The sequence below is a fragment of the Arachis hypogaea genome, chromosome 9 (genome assembly GCF_003086295.3).
Source record: "Arachis hypogaea cultivar Tifrunner chromosome 9, arahy.Tifrunner.gnm2.J5K5, whole genome shotgun sequence".
Classification (NCBI taxonomy): Eukaryota; Viridiplantae; Streptophyta; class Magnoliopsida; order Fabales; family Fabaceae; genus Arachis; species Arachis hypogaea.
In genome coordinates, this window is record NC_092044.1 from 4,590,202 (window position 1) to 4,613,043 (window position 22,842).

The window sequence follows — 22,842 nt, forward strand, 5'->3', positions numbered from 1 at the left end:
CAAAATAAAAGGGTTCCATTCTGTCTTGTGAACTAATAACTCCTGCAACTCAGATTTGAAAATTTTCTAAGTGTTAACGTTGAAGCAAGCTGGAATATTCAACGAGCCTAAAAATATACAATTTATGCAGACATGAAAACAAAATTAGGGTCAGGCTAAACCAAAAAAAAATGCCAGACCTATGCACAAGAGCAATGTACAAAATTTAAATATGTACAAAATTTACGATTCTATCAAAAAAAAAAAACAAGAAAACAAAAAAAGCTAATGCACATCCATAATCTACATATGCATTCGTCTACTCTGCTGTTGCTTCATGAATCACCCAAAACTTCCAAAGGTTGGTGGAGCAGGCTAGAATTTTATGCTCAAGAGTGCTCTTGTATTGTTTACTCTTTATTGTATGAGTCCGCAAATTCTCTGATCATTCGCTTAGTATGCTGCAAGTAGCAGAAAAGGTTGGGTGAGGAGCATGTAGAAAAATGTAACAAAACCATTAGTGAAAAATAAGTGACCAAGATACAGCCTTTGAAGAAGATTTAATTGATTACCTCCAGTTCCTCGTGGAGCACAAGGAATATTTTCTTCAATCTCTGGTGTCTCTGCAACTCAAATTAGGTCCAGAAATTTAGTATATACCAAATACAATGATACAACATGAAGTAAATAAACCAGCAATTGTTCAGCAAAAATTGCACCAATTCAAACTAGACAACTAACAGAGTCAGTCAGTATCCATTGGTGACAATTCCTTATAAGGAAGCTAATTATGATAATAAAATCAACCAGCTTAAAAACATCTATAAGACTTGAATCAAGGATTTGGTCTCTGTGTCTTTTGTTTTAGAAATGTGTGAAGTAACAAGTAAAACAATAAAATTTTGTTCGCTACTTCTTTTCTTTTTTTTTTTTTTGGTTTTACAATTTCCTTTAGACTGTTGCAATCATGAAAACTAAAAATCCTGAAAATGAAAACAAAAACCGCTCCTAAAAGAATAATGCCTCCCAGCACATGCAATATGAATAAAGACACTAGACTGTACATACTGCTACTAAGTTATGCTAGAAAAGTGCAGAAATTTTAAAACCTAAAGGGAAAAAATGTTTAAAATGCTTTATATGTCTTATACATTCTTTAGATGCTGTACGAGTGTTACTAAAGTTTATCCTCCAAAACAGACAAGGAAATGATTTCTCTGGCATTTGACCTCTATAAAATCATATTAATACTTCATGCCTGGTTGGAACCAAATAAAACATACCGCTCCACAACGTCGGTAGGATTCTTTCATCTGCCCCAAGAGTTCATAATATCTGTCCATATCCCTACCTTTAGCATTTTCTAAATCCTTGCCCAGTTTCATAAACTCATCCCTACAAATTATGGGCGAGATGTTAGACAGAATCAGACAAGTGATTGAAATAAACATCTAATACAAAGCAACAATAAAACACCGAATTGGAAGACTGTTTACCTGTAACTCTCCAGGATCTTGTTCAAGGAGCAGTAACTATCATATTTATCCCTATATTCCTGCACATATTCTTTATACCTAGTATTGCATAGAAAACATGTATCAGATACCTAAAGTCTAAGTGCTTGACTTAAAAAAGAACCCTACCAATAACATCAGAGACTGCAACAACAATAATAAGGCACAAAAATAACTGCTTACTGGGTGAAATTTCTTATCGGCCCCTTCAGTTCAGGCTCATCCTTTTCATACTTCGAATAAGAGCAACTATTTTCATCTGAAGATGATTCTCTCTTCTTTTGATCGCTGTTATTTATATCTACCAACAGTAAATCTTTTCCTCCATCAGCCATATCTTCCAACAAATTAGGTGTTCGCCTTTTATTTTCTTTGACAGTGTGCAAAACTGTTCCACGTTTATTGTCTTGCTGTTTAGATGCATTAACAGGTGCTCTTCTATTGCTTTCACTGCGACCTTCCAAGTCAGTATCTTGGCTCGCCCCAAAATCATTAATTCTGAATTTACTGCTCCTCTCTGCGAATTTGTTTTGAGACCCAACTTCCACATGGTCAGATTTCAAATGTTGTGATTGAGATGGAATAACTCTAGAATGAGACCTTGTTGTATCTTCAAAATGATTGTCCGAGTTCTTTTTATTGGTGCTTTCCAGATTGGTGGGGAAACCAGAACTAACAAGGGCTGGGGACTGCTTCCCTGAGTCTAAAGATGCTTTTAATGAAGACCTTGCTTTAGAAATATCTGCATTCCTGAACTCTGAAGTGCTACCTTTGTTATCCACATTTTTAAACGAACCCTTTCGATCAAATTGCCTTGCAGCAGGGGCTTCATCAGGAGTGGACTCACGGAGTTCACCCAATTCCAAATCTGAATGCTCTCTCTGAAGAAGCGTACCTCTTCCATTAATTACGGGGGATTTATCAAGACAAGTTCTGTTGTTTTCATTGGGAGATGTTATTAAGTGTTGCTGTGCATTTTTTCGTCCTTCCTTATACTTACCAACCATATTGCCTTGTTTTTGGTAATGTGAATCCATGGATGGTAATTGTTTACTTCCATCACTACCATCTCTGGAATTCCTGGGGACTTTTTTCTCAGTGGCGTGAATGACTTCATTTTGGGCATCTCTATGAGATTTTTCTTTTTGCATAGAAGAAGCTTCAGGCACATGAAAGTCCCTTCCTGGGTGTTTTTTGTTGTGCCTTACGCTTTCTGGTTTTTCCAATGCATTGGTTGGGTTTACTACAGGAGTGTGATCAAAGGTCCTTTGAACTGTATGGGGTAAATCTGAAGTAGGTTTTCCAGGAAACGCTTGATTGAATCCTTTTTGTAAACCAGTTGTGTTTCCTTGTCTATCAGCTCTATTAATTAATTGTGTTGTGGGGCCCTTAGAATTGCCTTCAGCAAATTCAGGAGGAGACAAATTGTGAGAACTCTCCAACATTTGCACATCCATGTCAGGAGAAAATGATCCTTGAGCCAAGTTTCCTGCTTTCAACCTCTTGGTCCGTTCAGATTTCTCATCAATGTTCTTCACATTAGAAGGCCTCTTCTTACCCATCGATAGCCTATCAGAGCTGTCAGACTGTTCATGCCTATAGCTATCCTTAACATCACTTTCCCTTTCATCAAACAAACTCCCAATATAATTTTGGCGCTCTTGGAGCTGTTGCAAATCAGGTGAAAAAGGTTTTGTATCATCTGCAAATTTGCCACTTGCATTAGAGATGGCACCAGTAGTTGGAGCAATTTCAGCTTCTTCTTCTTCAGGTAAGTCTTTTTCAATCTCAACTGCATCAGATTCATTACCATCCTGCTTCTCATGAAACTCATTCTGCATAGATCTTCCATCAGGAGATTTTACTGGACCGGGTAACGATATTCTTGGATCAGAGGCTTCTGGTTTGGGCCTTGACTCTTTTTCATCATCACTAGTCATAATATCTACATCCTCATCAGAACCGTCCTGGATGTCCTTACTGCTGGAAGATGCATCAGTATCACTGTCACTACTACTCCCACTCCCTGTTCCAGCAGGACTTCTACTTCTGCTCCTACTACGGCTTCCACTCTCACTTCCGCTGTCACTGCTGTCACTTTCACTGTCACTGTCAGTTCCACTCTCACTAGAGCTGCCTGCCTGCCCTTCACTATTATCAGCACCTCTTTTTTCATCACCAATATCAGGTGAAGTATGTAGAATGTCAACCTTTTCCAATGTGTTTAATTCTTCTTCCACTTTGGATTTTCCTTGCAAATGCTCCTCAAAATCGTCATTTGAGACTTTCTCTTCAAAGCCACCCTGTGGAGCTGACGTTGAATCATGAAATTCTTCACGTCCATGCATTTGGGGATTGTTATCATCAGGGGAGCTGAAAAATAAGATAATGCACCATAAATGCATGAAAGGAGTCTGTACAAGCAGAAAACTTACACCATTGGTATTCCAACGATATTGTCATGTGAAAGTGAAACTAACAGGTACCTTCCGCATTCATTCTGAGGCTTTTTTATGCTTTCCAAATCCACTCCCGGCTTCAAAATATACTTCCCTGGGAACTGGTATTTTGCAATCTGATGATCATGATTAAATGAAAAATTAGATCAAATATACATCATAAAGAATACCCTCAAGATTCCCAATGCTTACTTTTTTATAATGGGCTCAATTTTCTTTACAGAATTCGGAAGCATGTCGCCAACAGCTTTCTCCAACGCCTATAATCAAAAGAAAGGGGGGGGGGGGGTTTAGAGGGTAAAATTAGTTTAACAAAAAGATAGATACTAGAAAGAGGCCAAGCAAGAAAAATATTATATTCGATATGTATCACAGACCTTCAAACTCATTCCTTTAGGTTTATCCATGAGAAGAGAAACCAACATGCCCTGCAAATCTGTTGGTTTAGATCCATTATTTCCCTTGCCTCCTAATGAATTCCTCATAGCATTGTTTGCCTTGGTGGGGATTTCTTTCTCAGGAATTGCATTTGTATCTTGCTTACCCATCATTTGTGATGGTACAGCATCATCATTTACCTTAGAAGTATTTACTGCCCCGAGTGGAGAGGAAGCAGCAGCAAATGGATCAGGTGGAGATGGAAGAGGGGAAGGAATTTTGCTCTTAGAAGTAGTTGTTGACATAAATCCAGATTTAGGGTTATGGGTAGTTTTTGGGGGGCCTCCGACTGTACATACATTCAAAAGATTAAAGATATACAACACAAATAAACAAAAACTTGTAGGAAAGGTTCCAATACTACTTAGGTCAACTAAATTTTAATACCTTGAAGAGTCTCCACTTTCCTTTTCTTAAGAGCAGCCTCTTTCTTTTTATTGTAGTTCTTCCATGGTGTAGCTGGACAAGTTCAGTATAAATCTCTTCAGTTGGATGATTCAATGTATAAACCTTATTAAACTAAGGCTTTCGGTTAACATAATAGAGCAATGATAAGCAGAAAAACATTCCCAATATCACAAAGAAATAAAATCTTCAAGATTTTCATCTCAATGACAAAATATATATATAGGCCATGTTTCTGGTGGCTTTGAAAATGGTGGCTATAGGTGACTAAGGGTTGACCATTAAATGAAGAAGTGACACTTGTCTTATGTCAAATTATAATTAACTTTTACTGTATACATGAAATGCTGGTTATCATTAATTCTGTGTTGGTAATTTAAAATTTTACTGTATAGACAAAAGTGAAATTTAAGAAAATAAAAAGTGTAAGTGTAATTTTTAATGTCCATTTCTTTAAATAAAAATAAGTTGTTCTCTTTCTTTTTTTACTCTTGGCTGGAATGAAGCCCCAGAAAAAAATCCCCTTCTCTAACTAAAGCAAGAAATCAGAGAACCATAGAATCAAAGAAAGGGAGCAGGGGTGATATCTTCTTCTTATTCTCCCTTTTTATGGAGTCAAGTCGCTAGAGACCACCATCCTTCTAACGTCGAGATAGTGGGTGATGTTTTCTTCTCCCTGGACCTCCAGGGTCGTGAAAGTGACGGCAAATCTGGGAACCTGCTCCTCAACTCAGTTGCCAAGTCTAACCTCAATGGCCCGATCGAAATTCGACGGGAACGCATCTCAATACCAACACAGAGGGTCTTCCACGCCTTCGTCGTAAGTTCTCCACCACCCTAAAGCGGGATCAAACCCTAATTGTTTTTCCAAATATTACACATTCAATCTTTCGAGAAGAAGAAATCTGTGGTTTTTATTTTCTTCTTTTATTATTTTATTCTTTCTTTTATGGAAGTAATTAAACAAAGGAAGAAAATTATTGCACCTGGTTAAGAAAATTACCGCACCATGTTAAAGTTCTTGGAAATTCATTAACAGGATCAACTGGGTAATTTTCTTCCACGTGTCAATGTATGATAGGTGGGTCATATGTAGCCAGCTTAGCCACCAAACATTAAGAGCCACCATAGACGGCACCATATATATATAAGGAAAGTTAATACATAAAGTATATGAAGTCAAAGAAAGTTACCCTCCACAGCAGCTAATTGCTTAATCTGGCACTTCAAAGATGGGTTTCCAGGCTCTAAGACAATGGCTCTGTTGTAGAGAACATATATAAATCAACTTTCAACTTGCCAAAAATAAATAAATAAACTGCAAGAGATATCCACAGATCAAATGCTTGTACTAAAAAGTGATGACGTAATATCTGAGCATAACATCATCAATGGTTCATTTACGTCATTAAATGAGAAAAATTGTTATCCGCATGTTGCTGCCATTGTTTATTGTATCAAAATATTGTATAAAATTAACAAACTCTTTCACTGTTCATGAAACCGCCATCTAAGTACAAGTAATCTGACACACATGTTTGTCTGGTTAAACAATGTGACTTCATCATAATATTGTACAAAATTCACAACTCCTTTGTTAAACAATGTGATCTAAAGAATTCACCACAAGTCATTGAAGCTAAGCTTCACTTGTACTACCTTGGTAAGTGCTTGTAATTCATGCATTCTCAATTGCTTGTGTACGCATACAATAATTAGCATTCATACACATTCAAAATTTTGAAATTTGCATAAAACTTTCCATGAACTGTTCAAAAAAATAAGACAAACATGTAACAGATGGTGAAAACTCAGGTGCAGTCGATTTCATGTGAAGTTGATAACTGAAAGTCGTTAGATAATTTGACTGATTTGACAAAATTTTCATCTAATGGCTCTCAACTATCAATTTCACGTGAAGTTGACTGCACCTGAGTTTCCACCTTCAGTTTTTTTTCTATTATTAATGCCTGGCTCATCCATACTGCAAGCAGCAACAAATTTTAAAGGAAATAGAGAAAAAGATTGTAAGATAATAACAAAGGCAAAGCAAAAGACAAAAACTTGAAGAGTGCATTATATGGATGTATAATGATAAGTAAGGTATATCATCAATATCAGTTACATACTTCCGTTGCTTTGACTTCTTGTCGGCTTCGACTGACCGCATTTTGAGATGATTTTTAGTCGACTCATCCAGGATTCGCTGCACGTTCAGCTTGCGCCATGCAGAGCCAGATTCAACAAACAAACCATTTCCATCTTCACCACTCTGCCGCTCCTCATAAATATCACAAAGGTCACCAAATTCCCTTGACCATGTAAACCTGAATTCCTTTCCACCAACATCAATAATCTGGTACAAACACAACCACATTCCTTTTAAGCTACAGATCCAAAATTTATTCAATGTTCCCTCCCTCCCTCCCCCCCCCCCCCCCTAAACCAAGACAAAAAACTGTACTCTATAAACCAAACCAAACAAACTTCGGATGCACAATTAACCTTTTTGAATGAACTAAAAAAACATTTAGAACTCCACAGTTTAGTAATTATCATCACAATTGTATCGAATTAAGCACAATATTCAAAATATAAAGTCCCTTAGTTCCTAGTAACATAACTCAGTACATGATACAGTGCTAGTCAAAACGAATTTTTCAACACCATCAACACAAAAATTTAAACAATGAAAAAAATAAATAAATAATAATAAATTAGGAAAAGACTAGTCCCAATTCCCAAAGAACAAGGTAGCATTTCAACTAACAACAGAAACCAATATTCTTTTTTTCAAAAACCCTGAAACAATCCTCAATTACTATTCAGTTAAGAAACTTACATTCCCGTTGGGATTGTGAGGATTGGGGTCGAATTTCATACGCGCCCTACCACCTTGTGCCTCTACGCGCCTGATCTCGTCGACGAGGTCAGGCGCAAGTCTTATGATCATCGAGAACGCCAGCGCGTCGCTTCCCGCCACCAGATTAAAGGTCTCCTCCACCGCCGGCGGAGTCTTGGAGGCGGTTGCGGCGGCGGGTTTGCGGGCGGAGCCGCCTCCGAGGGAGAGTCTACCGGGGCCACCACCAGGGCCAGAGGGACGCGGGGGTGGAGGGAAGGATGAGTGGGGGCGCTTGTTGTGGGCGGCGGAGCGGCCCAGCTTGGAAGAGAGTCCGCCGTACATGGTTTGACAGTTGGGATCGTCGTCCTTCCTGGAAGGCAATGGAAGGAAAGCTAACGAGTCTATGACCTCGATGCGCCGAGACAACCTAAACCATTATGAGAATTTCTTTCTCTATATTTACTTTTTGGTCCCCTTTGACGTTCGAATAATTGCAATTATGCCCTGGTCAGTTTTTTTATCTCTGTTTGGATTTGGCTTCTGCCAGCTGTAGCAATTCATCTCAATCTCCCCAAAAAAGAAAAAAGAAGGATATGTACTTGTTACTAGTACTCGGCTGGTTAATGCAAAGTTCTAGAAACTTCGAGCAAAATTATTAACACAGGAATATCATGGAGAACCACGATGGCTCTTCTAGGGTTTCTACTTAAGTCTTCGATCTTGTTTAACATAGTACTAAAAAAGTTAAGGCGCGAGACGTCAATCTCAACCAGCCGGAGGTCGGCATGAAAATCCTTGCCGATAATATAGGGGAGAAGGTCACGAAACCAAAGTTATCTTACAAAGAGTCTTTTTTCACTACACCAAGTTCGATGGACAAAGATAATAATTTTTCAAATAAAACTATCAATGAGGATGAATAAAATCCAGAAGATCGGTGGTATAAAGAAGACGAGGACTTATTGAAAAGAGAGAAATCTTTTGATCCTTGTCCAGAGATCAAAGTACCGAAAGAAAAATTTGATGAATGGTGCAAGCCCTCGCATGCTATTCTTATTGTCAAAGTTCTTGAGGAAAAAAATTCATTTAGGAGTCATAGAGCAACGTCTGAATAGATACCTAACAAATAAATGTAAAATTAGTATTATTGATATAGATCGTGATTATTTCTTGGTTTATTTTGTCGAAGAAGAAGACTATTCTTATATCCTTCTTGTAGGACCATAGATGGTGGCGGGACATTATTTAATAGTACAAAGATAGAGACCGTTTTTCTTATCCTTAGAGCAACAAGTGAAAAAGATTGTGACGTAGATTCGTATCCCATATTTGCCTATTGAACTATACAATCACCACTTTCTATGGAGAGTCGGCTCGGCCATCAGAACTATGCTAAAAGTTGATAGAACCACATCTATTCACTCGAGAAGACGTTATGCTAGGATTTGTGTGAAAATTGACTTATCAAGGAAGCTAGTGTCGAGAATATCAGTGCTTGATAATACGCTTAACATTGAATACGAGTGTCTCTACCTCATTTGCTTCAATTGCGGGGTCTATGATCATCGATCAGAGTTATACGGAGAAACACCGGCGGCCGGGGAGGATCACAGGGCAGAGGTGGCGCAAGGAAAACAGGTGGTGTCCGAAGGAGATTTGGAAGCTGCTAATCATGGGATACGAGAGAAGATCACGGATAAGATGATTATGGATGATAAATCGGGTAATAATCAACATTCCTCAAAATTTAGGCCTTAGATGATGGTCCAAAAATTCTATAGAAGGAAGCCAGAAAAGTCGCAACATGCTAAGAGACAATTTAATCAAATCAAAGATCTTGGTACAAGTAAGAAAGAATCTCATAGTAACAGTAATCAAATAATGGATAAGGGGTCAAGGTTTAATGTGTTATACAATGATAAGGATGAGAAAATCTTGGAGGATATTAATGCATTCATTAATGAGCAAAACAGCCCCATACCTATTAGGCCAGTTATGGAATCGATGATGAATGAAAGGGGGCCAATAAACCCGGTCCAAGTTGAAAAGTCGGGAGTAGATAAAGCCAACGGGACAACATTACAAGAGTAGAAGCAGGTGCTAAAGCTAGGCACAGGAAAAAATCCTTAAGTTTAGAAGAAAGGCCTCTCTTTTAATTTTGGGCCTCAAAAAACTGGGAAACCAACTAAGCCCAAACTAGGGGTGTGTATGGCCCGACCCGGTCTAAAGACTCGACCCGGATCTAAACACTTTAGGAACTAATTTGGTGTGATTTCACCGGGTTTAGGACCAGGTAAGAATCTCAAAAATAGACTCGGTCATTATTTTTTGTCAGGTCCGGGCTATGGCTCGGGTCACCAGAACTCGGCCCGGTGGCCCGGTCATCATACACAATTAATATTTTGTGTTATTAGTGATGGATGATAGCTATTCTTATATGGAATAAGTTATTAGTATAGATATAAGTTAAGTTAGATTATATGTTTTATATTTAAAATGCATAAGATTTTAGACTAATACATAATATTGTGTTATTTGTATTGATTTAAATATTTTGTGTTATTAGACAATATTAGTATTGATTATGGTTATACTTTAATTTTAGAGAAGAGTTGGTTCTTGTTATATTTTTCTAAGTGAATTTTACCATGTCAAATAATGGTTGAAGTCTTGAAAATTTGGATATTTTCACATGCTCGCTTATAAGAAGGTATCAAGGTAATTTAATGTTAACGGCCTAGTTTTCACCTGGTTTTTACCCGGTATAATCGTGGCCCGAAAGTGTATAGGTTTCATTGAGTCTAGGGCCGGGTTCAGGTCTAACAAATAGGCCTGGTATATATTTCGGACCGGAGTTGTGTCACATCAAACCCGATTTCACCCGACCCATGCACACCCCTAGCCCAAACTAAAGGAGACTGATAAAAAAGGCATTAATATTGGGATGTCTCAGAAAGGCTTTGCTAAGGTTTCGTCACAAAAATACGATCTGATGCAAAGAAGCACAAAAAAAGTTAAATCTCGAAAAGCTTTAGATCTAAACAATAATGGTGATAGTATCGAGGAGATTAATGAGAACCATGCAAAAAAAACTGTGATGCAGACCGTGTCGTATAAAGATTCTCTACTCTCTTTTCCAGAGTATCCAGTAGAGAACATGTCGAACCACTCTAATGAGATGGATGAGGACACACCAAATCCTGAAGATATGTGGTATAAGAATGATGATGGTCGATTGAATAGGGAAGAATACTTTGATCCATGCCCAACCATTCCAGTGTCAAAAGAAGAATTTGATGAGTGGTGTAAACCTTGAAAATCGGCGCTCCTTGTTAAGGTTATCAGCAAAAGAGTGCATATGGGATTTATGGAGCACCGAGACTGGACTAAGAAAGGTAAGATTAACGTTATCAATATGGATCGTGATTATTTTCTTGTTCATTTTTCTGATGAGGTGAACTATTTGCACGCTCTCATGGAAGGACTATGGATGATTGCAGAGCATTACCTTATTGTTCAACGATGCAGACCATTTTTTCTATCATCAAAAAATGGGGTGAAAAAAATTGTAGTGTGAATACGCATTCCTAATCTGCCTATTGAATTATACAATCATCACTTCCTCTGGAGGGTAGGATCTGTCATTGGGACAATGTTAAAGATTGAAAAGGCTACTTCTGTTTAATTACTGGAAAAATTTGCGAGAATTTGTGTAGAGATCGATTTGTCCAGAAAGCTTATCGCTAGAATCTCGGTTCTCGAAAGCATCCTTAAGATAGAGTATGAAGGACTTCATTTTAATATGTTTATTGTGTGGTAAATATGGGCACAAAGCAGATGGTTGTGTGGAGACCGTGAACTGTAGCAAGGATTAGCCAGAATTTGCCACCTGTGAAGCTATGGTCATGACGGAGGTAAATCAGAAATCTGGGAGCAATCAAGGACATCAAGCCAATAATGAAAACCAAGGCAATCAATAAAAGATAATTGAGAATCAGGATCCTTCTAATTTTGGTCCTTGGATAATGGTTAGGAGACCTATCCAAAAAAGCAAGAGAAATTCACGATGGGAGAAAAGATGTCATGCATGATACGGGATCTCAATCAATTAGGAAGGAGGTTAATGCGAATCATAATATAAGTAAATAAGGCGAGTCCAGATTTATTATTTTGAGTGATGATACCAGTAATCATGAAGCGGAGAACCATAGGAGTGAGGAAACTAATTTGAAGATTCCCATGCAAAATGGATCAAATGGTAGCCAAGCCCATGAACCTTTGAGGCAAGCTGACAAAGTCTATAAAAAGATCTTAAAACCAGGTGCGGGTAAGAATTCACAAGGAAGCAAACAAAATATACCCATTAGAATTGGGCCAATAATGCCCAAGAAAGGCTTCAAAGCCAAGGCCATGAATCCAGAGAAGCCCATTATCATTACTGACCCGAAACCTTCATCTTCGAAGGCTATGGTATCTTCCTCAAGAGATCTAAATGTGCAATCCATAGAGTTGGAGATGCAAGATAGAATGAAATAAATGCAAAGACAACAGTGGGAGATGTTCGATGTTTCGAAGAGAGAGAATGCCCTTTTTGAAGAACATATTTGCCATGATTCCTTTAAAACTCCAAACCTTGAAAGGTTGCTTTTATTGTTAGGTTCTGAGTAAAAGAGTCAGCCTAAAACTCATGGAGAAACGACTGAAAAGAGATTGAATGAAAAAAGGTAAGATAAATATTATCAATATGGACCATGACTATTTTCGTATTCATTTTTCATATCAGGAGGACTATGAATGATTGCAGGACATTATCTGATTGTGCAAAGATGGAGGCTTTTCTTACTTGAATCAGAGAAGGAAGTAAACAAAATTATTGCCTGAATCTGTATACTAAATCTACCTATTGAGCTATACAATCCTAAATTCTTATGAGTGGTTTCATGACATAGTATCAGAACTCTGATACCATTTTATAAAACCACTTCATGACATTATGGAGAGTGGATTCTGCTATTAGATTTATGTTAAAATTGATCGAATAACATCTATCTATTCTCGGGGTAGATTTGCCAGAATTTGAGTAGAAATTGACCTATTAAAGAATCTTGTCCCTAGGATATCTATTCTTGGGAGCACTCTGAATATCAAGTATGAAGGTCTTAGTTGCGAAAAATATGGGCACATGTCAGACTTATGCACGGAGATGTAGGATGCCATTGGAAATCACTGTAATAGAAAACTTGCCAAAGAAGGTAGAGGAGATACTCAGATGGTAGGACATTTCATTGAGGGGGCTTACGTCAATATTAAAGAAAATTAAGGAGATTACCATAAACAATAAAATAATCAAGATTCTACCCCGAATTTTTGGCCTTAGATGATGGTGAAAAGGCAAACCAAAAGGAGGAATGATAGGGGAGGAACAAATATTAAGGCATCATCCAACAAGAAAGAAATCCATGCTAATGTGGAAAGAAATATCCATGATTTAGATCAAATTTTAGAAGGAGGATCTCGCTTTAATATCCTCTAGGAGAAAAAAAATGTGGAAGGTACATAGGAGAAGGGAGATAAGTTGCATGTATTAAATGACCTAAGCAAAATCATGCAAGATGGGACTATGAATAATAGCCCACAAGAGATTCAGGAGAAGCCCATCTACAACTAGAGAGTCCTAAGAATTTAAGTTGGAAAAAATTTATAAGGAAATAAGAAGATAGCCCATTTGAAGTTTGGCCTTAATGTACAAGAAAAAATCAACAAACAAAAAAATGAACAGATCATGAAAAAAATTACCAAAATGTACTAAAGAGAGCTCTACTAGAATTTTTATTCAAGAGGAAGATATGAAAAAACAGAGTACAAAGAAATACACGAGAGGCCCTTCAACCCGTGTCCGATGATCCTGATACCCGATAGGAATTTAAAGAATAGTGCAAATCTTGAAAAGTTGTTGTTATTGTTAGGGTTCTGGGCAAAAGAGTCAATTTAAGATTCATGGAGCAATGACTGAGAAGAGATTGGGTGAAAAAAGATAAGATAAATATTATCCACATGGACCGTGACTATTTTCTTGTTCATTTTTCATATCAGGAGGACCTTGAATGATTGCATGATACTATCTGATTGTGCAAAGATGAAGACCTTTCTTTCTTAAATCAGAGAAGAAAGTAAAGAAAATTTCTGCTAGGATCCGTATACTAAATCTACCTATCGAGCTATACAATCCTAAATTCTTATGAGTAGTTTCATGACATTATGGAGGGTTCGTTCTACTATTATATCTATGCTAAAAATTGATCAAACAACATCTATCCATTCTCGAGACAGATTCGACAGAATTTGAGTGGCAATTGACCTATCAAAGCAACTTGTCCCTAGGATATCTATTCTCTGGAGCACCCTGAATATCGAGTATGAAGGTCACAGTTTAGATCTGTCTATTTTAGCTGCGAAAAATATGGACACAAGTCAGACTTATGCACGGGGATGTTGGATGCCACCAAAAACCACCGTAAAAGGAAACTTGCCACATATGGTAAAGGAGATACGTAGATTGAAGGATATTCCATTAAGGGGGCACACTCCAATAATAAAGGAAATTAAGGAGATTATCATAAACTACAACATAATCAAGATCCTCCCATTGTCCAACAAGAAAGAAATCCATGCTAATGTGAAAAGAAATAACTATGATTCAGATTATATCTTAGAAGGAGGATCTCGCTTTAATATCCTCTAGGAGAAAAGAATGCGGAGGGTACGTGAGATAAGGGAGATACGTTGCATGTGTCAAATGATCTAAGCCAAACCATGCAAGATGGGCCTATGAATAATAGCCCACAAGAGATTCTAAAGAAGTCCATCTTCAAATAGATAGTCATAAGAATTTGGGTTGGAAAAAATCCACAAAGAAATAAAAAAAGTATCCCATTTGAAGCTTGATCTTAATGTACAAGAGAAAATCAATAAACAAAAAAAATAAACAGATCATGGAACCTCAACCATGACTATGGAGCAGAACCCGATCCCAAAATTAAGTAAACCCGTGAAGGAAAAGAAGGTTGATAAGGGCGTAGAGATTGTGGTGATGGAGATGATGAGGGAGATGCAGTGTCAACAATATGAGGCTTTCAAAATCTCAAACCCAGGAATGACAGCAACTACCCTGCGTTGATGCTACTGAAGGTCGTTTTAATCTCGTTCATATACCTTATTCTAGTTTTGACACTAGAGAAACGAACAAGAGAGCAAAAGCACCCCCAGGTAAGCCGCCGAATGATGGAAAGGTTAGCAATGGTGAGGATGATGTGGGAGCAGGCCATGTTCGTTTTGAACAAGTTTTTGGATCGTCTAAGACCTCAATTGATTGTGTTGCTGTTTGGATTTTATATCCGCACTCTTTTCTATGTTTCTTAATGAATTTAATCTCTTGGAATTGTCGTGGAACTGGAGGAAGAAGGTTCCCTGTCCTCATTAGGGATTTGAAAAAAAAGTATGATATTGGGATGCTCATCCTTCTCAAAACCCATATCAGTGGCGATAGAAGAAGAGATATCCGAAACAAATTAAGTTTTGACAGCAGCTATTATGAAGAAGCTAGAGGCCACTCAGGGGGTATCTGGTGCATATGGTATTCGAGCATCTAGGAATTTGTGATAATTAGTCATAATTTTCAATTTGTTCATCTTAAAGTTGCTATTAAAAACTCAAGTACTAGTTTTATCATGACTGTCTATGGAAGCCCTCAGAAGATTAATAATAATCTTTGGGACAACCTCAGGGCTCTTAGTGCGGGTATGAACTCTCTGTGGTGTGTGCTCGGAGATTTTAATTCTATCCTACATGGCTTTGAAAGAAGGGTGGTAGCATGAGTCAAAATAGACGTGTCTGTAATGAGTTTTAGTTCTATGTCTCTGATTGTGGCTTTATTGATATGGGATATTCTGGATGGTCTTTTACTTGGAAGGACGGCAGCCTTGTGGAAAGGTTAGACAAAGTTTTGAGTAATTTGGATTGAAAATATCATTTCCTAAGGCTATAGTCAGTCATTTGTCTATGATGAAATCTGATCACTCACCCTCATACCTTCAACTTCGTCCTAATCACCCTCCCAATCAAAGAAGACCTCCTTTCAGATTTATAGTTGTGTGGCTCACACACCCTGATTTTGGCAATCTTGTTAGTAATAATTGGAAGATGGTCAACTTATAGTCTAACTGCGTAAATGACTTTACTGATTCCCTCAGACACCGGCATTATGCAGTCTTTGGAAATGTTATGAAAATGAAAATTAGAATCTTGAGAAGACTCCAAGGTATTGCACTGTCTTTGAATAATAATAGCAATCCTTTTTTAGAAGATCGTTAAATTCGACTATGGAAATATTATGAAGATATCTTAATGCAAGAAGAGCTCATTTAGTACCAAAAATCGCGGTGTAAAAAAATTGAATTCGGGGATCAGAATACTAAATACTTTCATGGAATGACTATGGCTAGAAGAAGAATAAAATCTTGTCACTCCAAGACTATGCTGGGAATTGGGCCTTAGATACTAACCAATTGGAAACTATGGCTAATTCCTTCTTTTATAATTTATATCATGATGAGCTGCCTGATGTTCCTTATGTTATTAATCAAGTGTTTCCTTCTTTAAACTTTGATGAGCTTAATTTTATTGGAGGAAATGTGACTCCTGTTGAAGTCAAATAATCTCTCTTTAGCATGGGTGGGATTAAAGCCCCGAGAAGGGATGGAATCCATGCCATCTTTTATTACCAATGGGAAAAAGCCAGGCCTGTTTTGTGTAGCCTGGTGGAGAAGATTGAAGAAATTAATGAATATCTAATAACTTTGATTCTCAAGGTTGATTCTATCACTAATCTTAGGCAAATCTCATACAAAGTAGTCACAAAAATTCTGGCTAGGAGATTAAGGAGGTGTTACGGTGGGTAACCGGAGATTAATTCGACGGATGGCGTTCGGCGGCCCAAGTGTGTGATGGAGGAGATCTCCGGAAAGGTCCGCAACTTTGGAGGCTCCGTCCGACTTGTGCTCGCGCGTGAATGGGGGGTGGTACCTGCAAAGACACTCCGATGCTTAAGTTAGCAAGGGTGTAAACAGGTCTTAGAGAGTATTGGACTTAGAGATACCTGAGGGGTGTCAGTGTATTTATAGTGGTGAGCCAATAACCACCGTTGGTGTAGTGCCGTATCTTTAGGGTGGTAACCGTCCCTATTATCTTGGGGAGGTTAAGATATGGCTTTATGAGGCGGTTAGAGAGATTTTAGGGGCGGTTACTCATTTGAATGAGTGTTTGTCTGCCAGCTAATCTCACATCCGACCTCTTCAGACCAAGTCGTGGTTGTCACCGACTTCTTATGTGAAGGTCGGCACTTAGCAAGGCTCTAATCCTTTAGATTAGGCCTCTTAGTTGGACCTGGGCCTTTGCATTGGGCCAGGGTATGAACAGTGCCCCTACTTGAGCCCAAATTTTCTTTAAAGTTTGGGTTCAAGTATTTAACTCGGGTGTGTAGTCGACTTGTTTGAAAGAACACGGATTTCGGAAACCGACGTGATTTTCGCGACTTTTAGTTTCTGACAGTTACGTCAATTCAAGCGTCGTGTCCGTTGAGGGATCATTTAGGGATCGAGGGCTTTGGTAACGGTGCAGTCTCATTAATGACTGCCGCGTTTTTTACCATTATGCCCCTTAGCCTATTTATAAATACTTTCCCTCTCTTTCCATTTTCCGTTTCTGCAATCTTTCAAACTTCTCCTTATTTTGTTCGTGCTGCATCCTTGTGTTCGAAGATTTCAGTTCTTCTCCAACCTTCATTTTCGGATAAAGGTTAGTTTGCTTTTTCCATGTCATGCTTTTTGTTTGCATGTTTTGTTTTGCGAGTAGATAGGTTGACCCGTAGATTCTAGTTTCGAGTCTTTCTTCTTTAGGGGCCGTGTTTTTTGATTTTCTTTTTCTTTTTTCCCTTTTGTAGGTTTCTGCCACTTTTCTTTGTATAAAAATGGCTTCTGTAGACGTTCTTTCTCAGTGGGTTGACGATACGGTCCTTGGGAGGAACCGTTGGTCGACGCTGAGTTCATCACTCACCTTCGTACTCATCATAGGCTCTGTACTTCGGACGAGGACGAGCCCAAATATGAACTGATAATCCCGGGTCCTGAAGACCGGGTCTGTTTTGGGAGAGTTAATGAGGCGGCCCCTCATTTTTTCTTCATGTATGAATGTATGATCACCCGTTTGGGTGTTTTTCTTCCTTTCTCAGATTTCGAGATATCCGTTTTGCACCACTGTAAGGTTGCCCCTACTCAACTCCACCCCAATTCTTAGGGTTTTTTGAAGATCTATCAGTTTATAAGCCATGCTCTGGACTTCCCGACCTCTTTGAGGATTTTTTTCTTTCTCTTTCACATGACTAAGCCCTTCAGTGGGCTAAACAACAAACAACAATGGGTATCCTTCCGAGCCATTCAAGGTCGGAGGATTTTCACCCTTTTTGACGAATCTTTCCACGATTTCAAAAACTTCTTCTTCAAAGTTCAAGCTGTAGAGGGTCACCACCCCTTTTTTCTGGATGAGCATTCCTCCCCCCGCTTTTCCCCTTTACTGGTTGCCGGCCTCCCCTTGCGAAAAGATTCGTCTAGATGACCTAGACGAGGTGGAAGCGGCCATTGTGGGGTTTTTCCGAGAAGCATGGGGGAGGGTCCCATACTTAGATACGAGAAAAATCCTTCAGGGGACGTCGACTTTTGTTCAATCTTGCATAGGTAGTGCATGCATTTCTTATTTCCGAGTTGTTTTTCGCCGACTTGTATTTTGCCGACTTGTAATTTGCCGACTTGTAACTTGGTTGTTTCTTTTGTAGATATGGCAAAAAAGAATGCTCAAGAGTCCTACCAGAGGGTCCAGGAGGCCAAGGCGAAGTCCCGGGCTAGGTCCGGGGGTGCCAAGGCGGTCGTCTTTCCTCCTCCTCCTCCTCCTCCTCCTAGAAATGTGGGTACTCCCTCTCAACCTATTATTATTTCCTCCTCCTCAAGTTTGGCTCGACCACTCCCTTCTGCCCAACTACTTTCCGAGCCGGAGAAGAAGAAGCGTAAGACTTCAGAGTCTGGCCCTTCTTGGGAAGGTGGTGTTAAGGCGGATGCTCTTGCATTCGTCCGAAAGAACATCTATCCTCTTATAAGTATGGATGATGTTTCTGTTCGGAACCACCTTACCGCTCTGGCCGAGGAGAGCTTTAGGGCGGCGGGAGTTTGTGGCAAACTTTTGGATATATTCGAGAAGACTCCCCTCAGCTCCTTGGGGACTACCTCAAAGGTTGCGGAGCTGGAGGAGAGGCTTCTTTTGTTTGAAAAACATCAAGGGGAATTGAAGGAGGAGAGGGATAAGTTGAGGAAGGAGAGAGATGACCTCCGGGAGAAGGAGAGCCAGCTGCGAGCCCAATGTACTATGGAGGTGAATCTGAGGAAGGCAGCCCAGGAGAGTTATCAAAGCCTATTTAAAGATATGGTGGAGGTGAAGAAGGATTTGCTGAACTCTCGGAATGCTTATGCTGACTTGGAGGACTCTATCGCCGAAGGCGCCGAGGAGTCTTGGAGAATTTTCCTGGAGCAGGTCAGGGTTATAGCCCCCGACTTGGATCTTTCTCCACTACATCCTGACAAAGTGGTTATTGATGGCGCCATTGTTTATCCTCCTGCCCCCGAGGTCCTTTCCGAGTCAGACCTAAAGACTCGGGGACAGAGGATTATAGAGTCTCCTCCTCATTCCAAAGACGCTCCGAGTTCTTCAATCCTTGCCCCGACTTCCTCTTCGGCTCCTTCTCCCGGTCCTAGCGGTGCTTCTCCTGGTGGTGGTGATTCCTCTACTCCACTCAAGAAATGACTTCTTTATTTTTATGGCTATATGGGGGCCCGGCCTGTGGGTACCCCCTTTTTTAAACTTATTTATTTGTTGGTGGTTGTGAACAATTTCCTTCTGGCCTTTTAAGGCCGTAAACAAAATATTTTGTTTGGTGCCCTTTTTGGATAAGGGTTTTAAACAAAATAAATGCCCTTTTTGGATAAGGGTTCTCTAATCGAAGTAGGTGCCCCCTTTTGGATAAGGGTTTAAGTTACTTTGCGCGTGTACATGCTTTTCTGTTTTGAATATGTTTGACCTTTTCGGAAAAACCTTTTGTTAGCTTGCATTGTTTTCTTGAGCCTTTTTCGTGCAAAGGCTTGTATGCAAACTTTAAACTTTTCAGGTTTTCATATCTCTTTTGTTATCCTTTATACTCAACTTTGCTTTAGTGAGTTTTTATGACTTAGGTTACTTTTGTGATGCGTTTTTCATCTACTCGGAGCTCGGTTTTCTTTTACTCGGATTTCCTTTCGACTTAAGAGTCGGATAGTTTCCGAGTTTAATACGATCAACTCATATAACCTCTTTACGCCGACTTGTACCTCGTCGTTTCATCCTGACGACCATGTTAGGTCGGTTCATGGGATTTTCACGCTTTGTCGAGCTTAAGTCGGCGCGTTTCGTAGAAAGGCTTAAAAAATAAAGGAGGATATTAAGAGAGATGTTGTAAAAAAGATCTTTATTAATCGGGAAGGTACCTTTTTGCTACTAAGGGTCTTGACAACATATTTTCCCTTAGCCTCTACTATGATGCCTCGTTAAAAACCCCTCTTCAGAAAAAACCCTTTTTTTGGGAAAAAATCATAAAGCTGGGAAAAGAGTACATCAGGGAGTAAAGTTCGCTTCTAACTGTAGTACCTTTTCATATTACAAGCATGCCACGACCTTGGTAACTCAGTGCCATCCAGGTCGGTTACTTTATAATAACCTTTCCCTAACACTTCCTTGATTTTGTATGGCCCTTTCCAATTTGCGGCGAGCTTTCCCTCTCCTGATTTGTTGACCCCAATGTCGTTTCTGATTAGGACCAAGTCATCCACAGCAAATGTTCTTCGAATGACTTTCTTGTTGTATCTGGTAGTCATCCTTTGCTTTAATGCCGCTTCTCTTATCTGGGCGTTCTCTCGGACTTCGGGGAGCAAGTCGAGCTCCTCTTTGTGCCCCTGTACATTCCCGACCTCATCATGGAGAATTACCCTTGGGCTTTGCTCACTGATTTCTATGGGAATCATGGCTTCTACGCCGTATACTAGTCGGAAGGGTGTTTCTCCTGTGGCGGATTGGGGGGTTGTCCTATAGGCCCACAGCACTTGAGGGAGCTCTTCAGCCCAAGCTCCCTTTGCTTCTTGTAATCTCTTCTTCAAACCTGCCAGTATGACCTTGTTAGCTGCCTCGGCTTGCCCATTGGCTTGTGGGTGTTCTACCGAGGTGAATTGATGTTTGATTTTCATACTGGCTACCAAGCTTCTGAAGGTGGCGTCGGTGAATTGGGTTCCATTATCTGTGGTGATGGAATAAGGTATCCCATACCTTGTTATGATGTTTTTGTAGAGGAACCTGTGACTTCTTTGAGCGGTGATGGTGGCTAATGGTTCTGCTTCTATCCACTTTGTGAAGTAGTCTATCCCCACGATCAAGTATTTGACTTGCCCTGGTGCTTGGGGAAAAGGACCTAACAAATCCATTCCCCATTTTGCGAAAGGCCAGGGGGAAGTTATACTAATGAGCTCTTCTGGTGGAGCCACGTGGAAATTCGCATGCATCTGGCATGGCTGGCATTTTTTCACAAAGTCTGTGGCATCTTTCTGCAAGGTCGGCCAATAGAATCCTGCTCGGATCACTTTTCTGGCCAGCGACCTTGCTCCGAGATGGTTTCCGCAGATCCCACTGTGTACTTCCTCCAACACCTCGGTGGTTCTTGGGGTCGGTACGCACTTCAGCAATGGTGTTGATATCCTCTTCTGTAAAGGATATTTCTCACCAAAGTATAATGTTGTGCTTCCCTTCGGATCTTTTTGGCTTCTTTCTCCTCTTTGGGGAGAATGTCGAATTTCAGGTATTCGACTAAGGGATTCATCCATCCGAGGTTTAGGCCGATTACCTCAAGTACCTCTTGTTCATCTTCTACTTTTGATACCGAGGGCTCTTGGAGGGTTTCTTGAATCAGGCTTCTGTTGTTCCCTCCGGGTTTGGTACTTGCTAACTTGGACAGGGCGTCAGCTCTGCTATTTAGATCCCGAGTTATGTGCTTAACCTCGGTTTCCGCAAAGTGCCCAAGGTATTCCAAGGTTTTTTCCAAGTATTTCTTCATATTGGGGTCCTTCGCCTGATATTCTCCACTTATTTGGGACGTCACCACTTGTGAGTCGCTGTAGATCATCACCTTTGTAGCGCCAACTTCTTCTGCTAATTTTAATCCGGCAATCAAGGCCTCATATTCTGCCTGATTGTTTGAAGCCGGAAATTTAAATTTTAAGGAGACCTCTATCTGGGTTCCTTTTCCGTCCACCAATATTATGCCTGCGCCGCTCCCTGTTTTGTTGGAGGATCCGTCTACGTAGAGTTCCCACGTAGTCGGTTTTTCCTCTTGTTCACCTGCGTATTCTGCAATGAAGTCAGCGAGGCATTGGGCTTTAATTGCAGTCCGAGTTTCGTATCTCAAATCAAACTCGGAGAGCTCTATCGCCCATTGAACCATTCTCCCTGCAACATCCGTTTTTTGAAGGATTTGCTTCATGGGTTGGTTCGTACGGACTCTTATTGTGTGAGCCTGGAAGTAAGGTCGTAGCCTTCGTGAGGCTATCACTAAGGAGTAAGCAAACTTCTCTAGTTTGTGGTACCTTAGCTCAGGACCTTGTAGAACCTTACTGGTGAAATAGACCGGGTGTTGCCCGACCTCGTCTTCTCTGATCAGGGCTGACGAGACAGCCCTGTTTGCGACGGATAGGTATAGGACGAGGTCTTCTCCCGGTACTGGTCGGGTCAAGATAGGAGGTTGGCTTAAGAATTTTTTGAACTCTTGGAACGCCTCCTCACATTCCGGAGTCCATTCAAACTGGCATCCCTTCCTTAATAAGGAGAATAGTGGAAGGGACTTTAGTGCCGATCCTGCCAAAAATCTGGAGAGGGCTGCAAGTCGGCCATTGAGCTGTTGGACCTCTCTCAAACAAGTCGGGCTTTTCATTTCTAGGATGGCTCTGCATTTGTCGGGATTGGCCTCAATCCCTCTTTGTGTTAGCATGAAGCCTAGAAATTTTCCTGCTTCTACTGCGAAGGCGCATTT

At 39.9% G+C, this 22,842-nt stretch overlaps 1 pseudogene; it reads right to left on the minus strand.

The window, feature by feature from the left end:
* Nucleotides 1-25: 25 nt before the first annotated feature.
* Nucleotides 26-8,806, minus strand: LOC112708739 (uncharacterized; annotated as a pseudogene).
* Between the last annotated feature and the right edge of the window lie 14,036 nt (nucleotides 8,807-22,842).